The 10,000-nt window shown below is 36.8% G+C and overlaps 1 protein-coding gene across 1 annotated transcript in view; it reads right to left on the reverse strand.

The window, feature by feature from the left end:
• Positions 1 to 10,000, reverse strand: part of Mctp (multiple C2 domain and transmembrane region protein) — a 487,710-nt gene that overhangs the window by 189,558 nt on the left and 288,152 nt on the right.

A 10,000-nucleotide genomic window follows, 5' to 3' on the forward strand; every position in this document is an offset into this window, starting at 1 on the left:
TTCATGTAGAATGGGAGGGTCATTATTGTATCCATGTAGGATGGGAGGGTCATTATTGTATTCATGTAGAATGGGAGGGTCATTATTGTATCCATGTAGGATGGGAGGGTCATTATTGTATCAATGTAGGATGGGATGGTCATTATTGTATTCATGTAGAATGGGAGGGTCATTATTGTATCCATGTAGGATGGGAGGGTCATTATTGTATTCATGTAGAATGGGAGGGTCATTATTGTATCCAAGTAGGATGGGGGGGGGGGGTCATTATTGTATTCATGTAGAATGGGAGGGTCATTATTGTATCCATGTAGGATGGGAGGGTCATTATTGTATCAATGTAGGATGAGAGGGTCATTATTGTACCTTATGTAGCATGGATGGGTCATTATTGTATCCATGTGTGATGGGAGGGTCATTATTGTATTCATGTAGAATGGGAGGGTCATTATTGTATCCATGTAGGATGGGAGGGTCATTATTGTATTAATGTAGAATGGGAGGGTCATTATTGTATCCATGTAGGATGGGATGGTCATTATTGTATTCATGTAGAATGGGAGGGTCATTATTGTATCCATGTAGGATGGGAGGGTCATTATTGTATTCATGTAGAATGGGAGGGTCATTATTGTATCCAAGTAGGATGGGAGGGTCATTATTGTATTCATGTAGAATGGGAGGGTCATTATTGTATCCATGTAGGATGGGAGGGTCATTATTGTATCAATGTAGGATGAGAGGGTCATTATTGTACCTTATGTAGCATGGAAGGGTCATTATTGTATCCATGTGGGATGGGAGGGTCATTATTGTATTCATGTAGAATGGGAGGGTCATTATTGTATCCATGTAGGATGGGAGGGTCATTATTGTATTCATGTAGAATGGGAGGGTCATTATTGTATCCATGTAGGATGAGATGGTCATTATTGTATTCATGTAGAATGGGAGGGGCATTATTGTATCCATGTAGGATGGGAGGGTCATTATTGTATCAATGTAGGATGAGAGGGTCATTATTGTACCTTATGTTGCATGGATGGGTCATTATTGTATCCATGTGGGATGGGAGGGTCATTATTGTATTCATGTAGAATGGGAGGGTCATTATTGTATCCATGTAGGATGGGAGGGTCATTATTGTATCAATGTAGGATGAGAGGGTCATTATTGTACCTTATGTTGCATGGATGGGTCATTATTGTATCCATGTGGGATGGGAGGGTCATTATTGTATTCATGTAGAATGGGAGGGTCATTATTGTATCCATGTAGGATGGGGGGGTCATTATTGTATCCATGTAGGATGGGAGGGTCATTATTATATCCTATGAAAGAGGTCATCATTGTATTCTATGTAGGATGGAAAGGTCATTATTGTATCCATGTAGGATGGGAGGGTCATTATTGTATCAGTGTAGAATGGAAGGGTTATTACTGTATCCATGTAGGATATGAGAGTCATTATTGTATCCATGTAGGATGGGAGGGTAGTTATTGTATCCATGTAGGATGAGAGGGTCATTATTGTATCCATGTAGGATGAGAGGGTCATTATTATATCCTATGAAAGAGGTCATTATTGTATTCTATGTAGGATGGAAAGGTCATTATTGTATCCATGTAAGATGGGAGGGTCATTATTGTATCAGTGTAGAATGGAAGGGTTATTACTGTATCCATGTGGGATATGAGAGTCATTATTGTATCCATGTAGGATGGGAGCGTCATTATTGTATCCATGTAGGATGGGAGATTCATTACTGTATCCATGTAGGATATGAGGGTCATTATTGCATCCATGTAGGATATGAGGGTCATTATTGTATCCATGTAGGATGGGAGGGTCGTTATTGTATCCATGTAGGATGGGAGAGTCATTATTGTATCCATGTAGAATGGAAGGGTCATTATTGTATCCATGTAGGATGAGAGGGTCATTATTGTATTCATGTAGAATGGAAGGGTCATTGTTGTATTCATGTAGAATGGAAGGGTCATTATTGTATCCATGTAGGATGGGAGGGTCATTATTGTATCAATGTAGGATGAGAGGGTCATTATTGTACCTTATGTAGCATGGATGGGTCATTATTGTATCCATGTAGGATGGGAGGGTCATTATTGTATTCATGTAGAATGGGAGGGTCATTATTGTATCCATGTGGGATGGGAGGGTCATTATTGTATCCATGTAGGATGGGAGGGTCATTATTGTATCCATGTAGGATGGGATGGTCATTATTGTATTCATGTAGAATGGAAGGGTCATTGTTGTATTCATGTAGAATGGAAGGGTCATTATTGTATCCATGTAGGATGGGAGGGTCATTATTGTATCAATGTAGGATGAGAGGGTCATTATTGTACCTTATGTAGCATGGATGGGTCATTATTGTATCCATGTAGGATGGGAGGGTCATTATTGTATTCATGTAGAATGGGAGGGTCATTATTGTATCCATGTGGGATGGGAGGGTCATTATTGTATCCATGTAGGATGGGAGGGTCATTATTGTATCCATGTAGGATGGGAGGGTCATTATTATAATCCTATGAAAGAGGTAATTATTGTATTCTATGTAGGATGGAAAGGTCATTATTGTATCCATGTAGGATGGAAGGGTCATTGTTGTATTCATGTAGAATGGATGGGTCATTATTGTATCCATGTAGGATGGGAGGGTCATTATTGTATTCATGTAGAATGGGAGGGTCATTATTGTATCCATGTGGGATGGGAGGGTCATTATTGTATCCATGTAGGATGGGAGGGTCATTATTGTATCCATGTAGGATGAGAGGGTCATTATTGTATTCATGTAGAATGGAAGGGTCATTGTTGTATTCATGTAGAATGGAAGGGTCATTATTGTATCCATGTAGGATGGGAGGGTCATTATTGTATCAATGTAGGATGAGAGGGTCATTATTGTACCTTATGTAGCATGGATGGGTCATTATTGTATCCATGTAGGATGGGAGGGTCATTATTGTATTCATGTAGAATGGGAGGGTCATTATTGTATCCATGTGGGATGGGAGGGTCATTATTGTATCCATGTAGGATGGGAGGGTCATTATTGTATCCATGTAGGATGGGAGGGTCATTTTTATATCCTATGAAAGAGGTAATTATTGTATTCTATGTAGGATGGAAAGGTCATTATTGTATCCATGTAGGATGGGAGGGTCATTATTGTATCAGTGTAGAATGGAAGGGTTATTACTGTATCCATGTAGGATATGAGAGTCATTATTGTATCCATGTAGGATGGGAGGGTAGTTATTGTATCCATGTAGGATGAGAGGGTCATTATTGTATCCATGTAGGATGAGAGGGTCATTATTATATCCTATGAAAGAGGTCATTACTGTATTCTATGTAGGATGGAAAGGTCATTATTGTATCCATGTAGGATGGGAGGGTCATTATTGTATCAGTGTAGAATGGAAGGGTTATTACTGTATCCATGTGGGATATGAGAGTCATTATTGTATCCATGTAGGATGGGAGCGTCATTATTGTATCCATGTAGGATGGGAGATTCATTACTGTATCCATGTAGGATATGAGGGTCATTATTGTATCCATGTAGGATATGAGGGTCATTATTGTATCCATGTAGGATGGGAGGGTCGTTATTGTATCCATGTAGGATGGGAGAGTCATTATTGTATCCATGTAGAATGGAAGGGTCATTATTGTATTCATGTAGAATGGAAGGGTCATTGTTGTATTCATGTAGAATGGAAGGGTCATTGTTGTATTCATGTAGGATGGGAGGGTCATTGTTGTATTCATGTAGAATGGAAGGGTCATTGTTGTATTCATGTAGAATGGAAGGGTCATTATTGTATCCAAGTAGGATGGGAGGGTCATTATTGTATTCATGTAGAATGGGAGGGTCATTATTGTATCCATGTAGGATGGGAGGGTCATTATTGTACCTTATGTAGCATGGAAGGGTCATTATTGTATCCATGTGGGATGGGAGGGTCATTATTGTATTCATGTAGAATGGGAGGGTCATTATTGTATCCATGTAGGATGGGAGGGTCATTATTGTATTCATGTAGAATGGGAGGGTCATTATTGTATCCATGTAGGATGAGATGGTCATTATTGTATTCATGTTGCATGGATGGGTCATTATTGTATCCATGTGGGATGGGAGGGTCATTATTGTATTCATGTAGAATGGGAGGGTCATTATTGTATCCATGTAGGATGGGAGGGTCATTATTGTATCAATGTAGGATGAGAGGGTCATTATTGTACCTTATGTTGCATGGATGGGTCATTATTGTATCCATGTGGGATGGGAGGGTCATTATTGTATTCATGTAGAATGGGAGGGTCATTATTGTATCCATGTAGGATGGGGGGGTCATTATTGTATCCATGTAGGATGGGAGGGTCATTATTATATCCTATGAAAGAGGTCATCATTGTATTCTATGTAGGATGGAAAGGTCATTATTGTATCCATGTAGGATGGGAGGGTCATTATTGTATCAGTGTAGAATGGAAGGGTTATTACTGTATCCATGTAGGATATGAGAGACATTATTGTATCCATGTAGGATGGGAGGGTAGTTATTGTATCCATGTAGGATGAGAGGGTCATTATTGTATCCATGTAGGATGAGAGGGTCATTATTATATCCTATGAAAGAGGTCATTATTGTATTCTATGTAGGATGGAAAGGTCATTATTGTATCCATGTAAGATGGGAGGGTCATTATTGTATCAGTGTAGAATGGAAGGGTTATTACTGTATCCATGTGGGATATGAGAGTCATTATTGTATCCATGTAGGATGGGAGCGTCATTATTGTATCCATGTAGGATGGGAGATTCATTACTGTATCCATGTAGGATATGAGGGTCATTATTGCATCCATGTAGGATATGAGGGTCATTATTGTATCCATGTAGGATGGGAGGGTCGTTATTGTATCCATGTAGGATGGGAGAGTCATTATTGTATCCATGTAGAATGGAAGGGTCATTATTGTATCCATGTAGGATGAGAGGGTCATTATTGTATTCATGTAGAATGGAAGGGTCATTGTTGTATTCATGTAGAATGGAAGGGTCATTATTGTATCCATGTAGGATGGGAGGGTCATTATTGTATCAATGTAGGATGAGAGGGTCATTATTGTACCTTATGTAGCATGGATGGGTCATTATTGTATCCATGTAGGATGGGAGGGTCATTATTGTATTCATGTAGAATGGGAGGGTCATTATTGTATCCATGTGGGATGGGAGGGTCATTATTGTATCCATGTAGGATGGGAGGGTCATTATTGTATCCATGTAGGATGGGATGGTCATTATTGTATTCATGTAGAATGGAAGGGTCATTGTTGTATTCATGTAGAATGGAAGGGTCATTATTGTATCCATGTAGGATGGGAGGGTCATTATTGTATCAATGTAGGATGAGAGGGTCATTATTGTACCTTATGTAGCATGGATGGGTCATTATTGTATCCATGTAGGATGGGAGGGTCATTATTGTATTCATGTAGAATGGGAGGGTCATTATTGTATCCATGTGGGATGGGAGGGTCATTATTGTATCCATGTAGGATGGGAGGGTCATTATTGTATCCATGTAGGATGGGAGGGTCATTATTATAATCCTATGAAAGAGGTAATTATTGTATTCTATGAAGGATGGAAAGGTCATTATTGTATCCATGTAGGATGGAAGGGTCATTGTTGTATTCATGTAGAATGGATGGGTCATTATTGTATCCATGTAGGATGGGAGGGTCATTATTGTATTCATGTAGAATGGGAGGGTCATTATTGTATCCATGTGGGATGGGAGGGTCATTATTGTATCCATGTAGGATGGGAGGGTCATTATTGTATCCATGTAGGATGAGAGGGTCATTATTGTATTCATGTAGAATGGAAGGGTCATTGTTGTATTCATGTAGAATGGAAGGGTCATTATTGTATCCATGTAGGATGGGAGGGTCATTATTGTATCAATGTAGGATGAGAGGGTCATTATTGTACCTTATGTAGCATGGATGGGTCATTATTGTATCCATGTAGGATGGGAGGGTCATTTTTGTATTCATGTAGAATGGGAGGGTCATTATTGTATCCATGTGGGATGGGAGGGTCATTATTGTATCCATGTAGGATGGGAGGGTCATTATTGTATCCATGTAGGATGGGAGGGTCATTTTTATATCCTATGAAAGAGGTAATTATTGTATTCTATGTAGGATGGAAAGGTCATTATTGTATCCATGTAGGATGGGAGGGTCATTATTGTATCAGTGTAGAATGGAAGGGTTATTACTGTATCCATGTAGGATATGAGAGTCATTATTGTATCCATGTAGGATGGGAGGGTAGTTATTGTATCCATGTAGGATGAGAGGGTCATTATTGTATCCATGTAGGATGAGAGGGTCATTATTATATCCTATGAAAGAGGTCATTACTGTATTCTATGTAGGATGGAAAGGTCATTATTGTATCCATGTAGAATGGGAGGGTCATTATTGTATCAGTGTAGAATGGAAGGGTTATTACTGTATCCATGTGGGATATGAGAGTCATTATTGTATCCATGTAGGATGGGAGCGTCATTATTGTATCCATGTAGGATGGGAGATTCATTACTGTATCCATGTAGGATATGAGGGTCATTATTGTATCCATGTAGGATATGAGGGTCATTATTGTATCCATGTAGGATGGGAGGGTCGTTATTGTATCCATGTAGGATGGGAGAGTCATTATTGTATCCATGTAGAATGGAAGGGTCATTATTGTATTCATGTAGAATGGAAGGGTCATTGTTGTATTCATGTAGAATGGAAGGGTCATTGTTGTATTCATGTAGGATGGGAGGGTCATTGTTGTATTCATGTAGAATGGAAGGGTCATTGTTGTATTCATGTAGAATGGAAGGGTCATTGTTGTATTCATGTAGAATGGAAGGGTCATTATTGTATCCATGTAGAATGGAAGGGTCATTGTTGTATTCATGTAGGATGGGAGGGTCATTTTTGTATCCTATGAAGGATGGGAGGATCATTATTGTATCCATGTGGGATGGGAGGGTCATTATTATAACCTACGAAAGAGGTCATTATTGTATTCTATGTAGGATGTAGGATGAAAGGGTCATTATTGAAGCCTACGAAGGATGGGAGGGTTATTACTGTAACACACGAAGGATGGGAAGGTCATTATGGTAACATGTGAAGGCTGGAAAGGTCATTGTGGTATCCTGTGAAGGATGGAAGGGTCATTATGGTATCCTGTGAAGGATGGAAGGGTCATTATGGTATTCTGTGAAGGATGGAAGGGGCATTATGGTATCCTGTGAAGAATGCAATGATCAATATTGTATCCTGCGAAGGATGGGAGGGTCATTATTGTATCCATGTAGCATGAGTGTGTCAATATAGGATCCTATGTAGGACGGAAAGGTCATTAGTGAATATTATAAAATCTGTACCATGGAATAAAGGAAATCCAAGGATGGAAAGAAAAACAAATAGATATACATGAACATAAATTAGATACATTACTGCAAGACAGCTTATTTTCTATCTAAATAGTACATAAACATATTGCGTCATATGACGTTTAAGATCATTTAATATAATGAGCTATCAGGATTCTTTTCATTTTAATACAATTCCTGTCGGATTGTATGTTATACGCAAGCAAACTCATAAAAAAGATTTTATATTTATATACAAATATACATTTACATTTACCAATATATTTGTACATATATGTAACAATAACATCCCATAAACACAACAATGTGAGAGAGAGAGAGAGAGAGAGAGGAGAGAGAGAGAGAGAGAGAAAATAATGCAGAATAACACAATTATGTATCTCGGGAATAGCTATTCTAGTTACGAGAGAGAGAGAGAGAGAGAGAGAGAGAGAGAGAGAATCAAATGTCTAGAATGTCAGTATGAGTCTAAGGACATTTTTAAGGCAAAAAAGGTTAATAGAATTTCCTCCAGGTCAAAAGGCAGTATCCCACACAGCTTCCTACCTATTTTCCTATCTCCAACATCCAGGCCCTTTTCTGTTGTCATAAATATGGTAAAGTAAATTATGTATGAAAGAATTTTGTCGTGAAAAAAAGCTTCACTTCAATTTACATATTACACACATATACACACAATGTATATATATATATATATATATATGTGTGTGTGTGTATACAGCATATATATATAATATATATATATATATATATATATGTATATATATATATGTATATATATACAAATATATATGTATATATATATACACACACACGTATATCTGTATATATATATATATATATACACGTACATCTGTATATATACATATACATATATATAAACACACACACACACACACACACATATATATATATATATATATATATGTATGCTCATAAGGCGCATATACTGTAATATACAAAAGATGTAACAGCATTCAATGCAAATATACATTTTGGAAAATCCCTCAAGTGTGAATGTTTCCATTTAAAATCATGTAGCAATATTTGACCGGACCGTCACTGCAGTGAGAGCGGAGCGCGAATCGACCGATAGTGTGAATCAACCCTTAAAGTGATAATAAGTTAGCATAGTTTGAAATTTGAAAGGGGATGTATTGTGATCGCTGCTAATGTGGGAGACAACGTGATTGGCTATGACGTCATCAGGGGGTGGAGCTTATTTCACCCGGAATCTTTACGGCGAGCAATAATAATAATAATAATAATAATAATAATAATAATAATAATAATAATATTCGAATGTACTGTACAATAAACATCAGTTATATCCACGAGTATGAGTATATAGTTAATAAAACCTCAAGAAAATTGTATTTAAGTGTTAGATATAAAGCTGATGTCAGCACTACACTTATCACATATTGACATATCTAACACTAAGTACTATGTCCTTGAGGTTTTACTATGCATGGATGCTGATATTATGTTTGGCCTTTCGTGTGATGTGCAACATTCGCATTGACCTTTCTTCGAATGAATATTCCAGCTCAGGTGGACGTAGACCAAACTGAACCTTAGCCCTTTAAAGATGAGAGTGTAATGTTGCTTTTAGTTAAGCCCTAACATTTGCTTATACTTGTGTTTTCTAATCAATTCTAGACTTGACTCCCAAAAACCCTAATCTATACATACACAGACACACAAAGACTTCTGATACAAGTACAATGACCACCTTATGATGCAAAGGTTCCAAAAATGTCACTAATTTGGAATTTATCAAAAAAAAAAAAAAAAAAAAAAATGCAATTTTGAAAAAGAAAAGAAAAAAATCCACATCAATTCCTATTTTCTAACACTAAATTAATCATTACCACTGCCTTAATCAGAATATAGACATCTAATTTTGTAAACTTGCTGGTGCTACGGCTCATTTATTTCTTACTGTTAACACGAACACGTGCTCAAACAAGGAAATGAAATCAGGCCAGCAAAGGTCACAGTCTTTCTCTCCTAATAAACAAGAGAGAAGGTTTACGTATTTATACATGCATATGCCTTCATACACACTCGGCAGCACTAACATACACACATATCTGTATTTATTCATATATATATATATATATATATATACATACATATATTTATATATATATACATATAGATATATATATACACACACACACACACACATATATATATATATATGTATATATATATTTATGTATATATATATTTATGTATATATATTTATATATATATATATATATATATATAGATACAATCACCTAAGTGAATCATCTATAAACATTACAATAAAGACATAATTTAAGATTACAACATTTTAAATAAAATGTTTGTCAAAATTAGTAATTAACACGGTTAAAGTGTCTATGAAACCGGAGATACTGACATCATGGGTGGTCCAAGATATTTCTGAACACCGTAAAGAAAAAAAAAATAAACAATATAAATTTTATCT

This window comes from Palaemon carinicauda, chromosome 2, assembly GCF_036898095.1.
Source record: "Palaemon carinicauda isolate YSFRI2023 chromosome 2, ASM3689809v2, whole genome shotgun sequence".
NCBI classification, from domain to species: domain Eukaryota; kingdom Metazoa; phylum Arthropoda; class Malacostraca; order Decapoda; family Palaemonidae; genus Palaemon; species Palaemon carinicauda.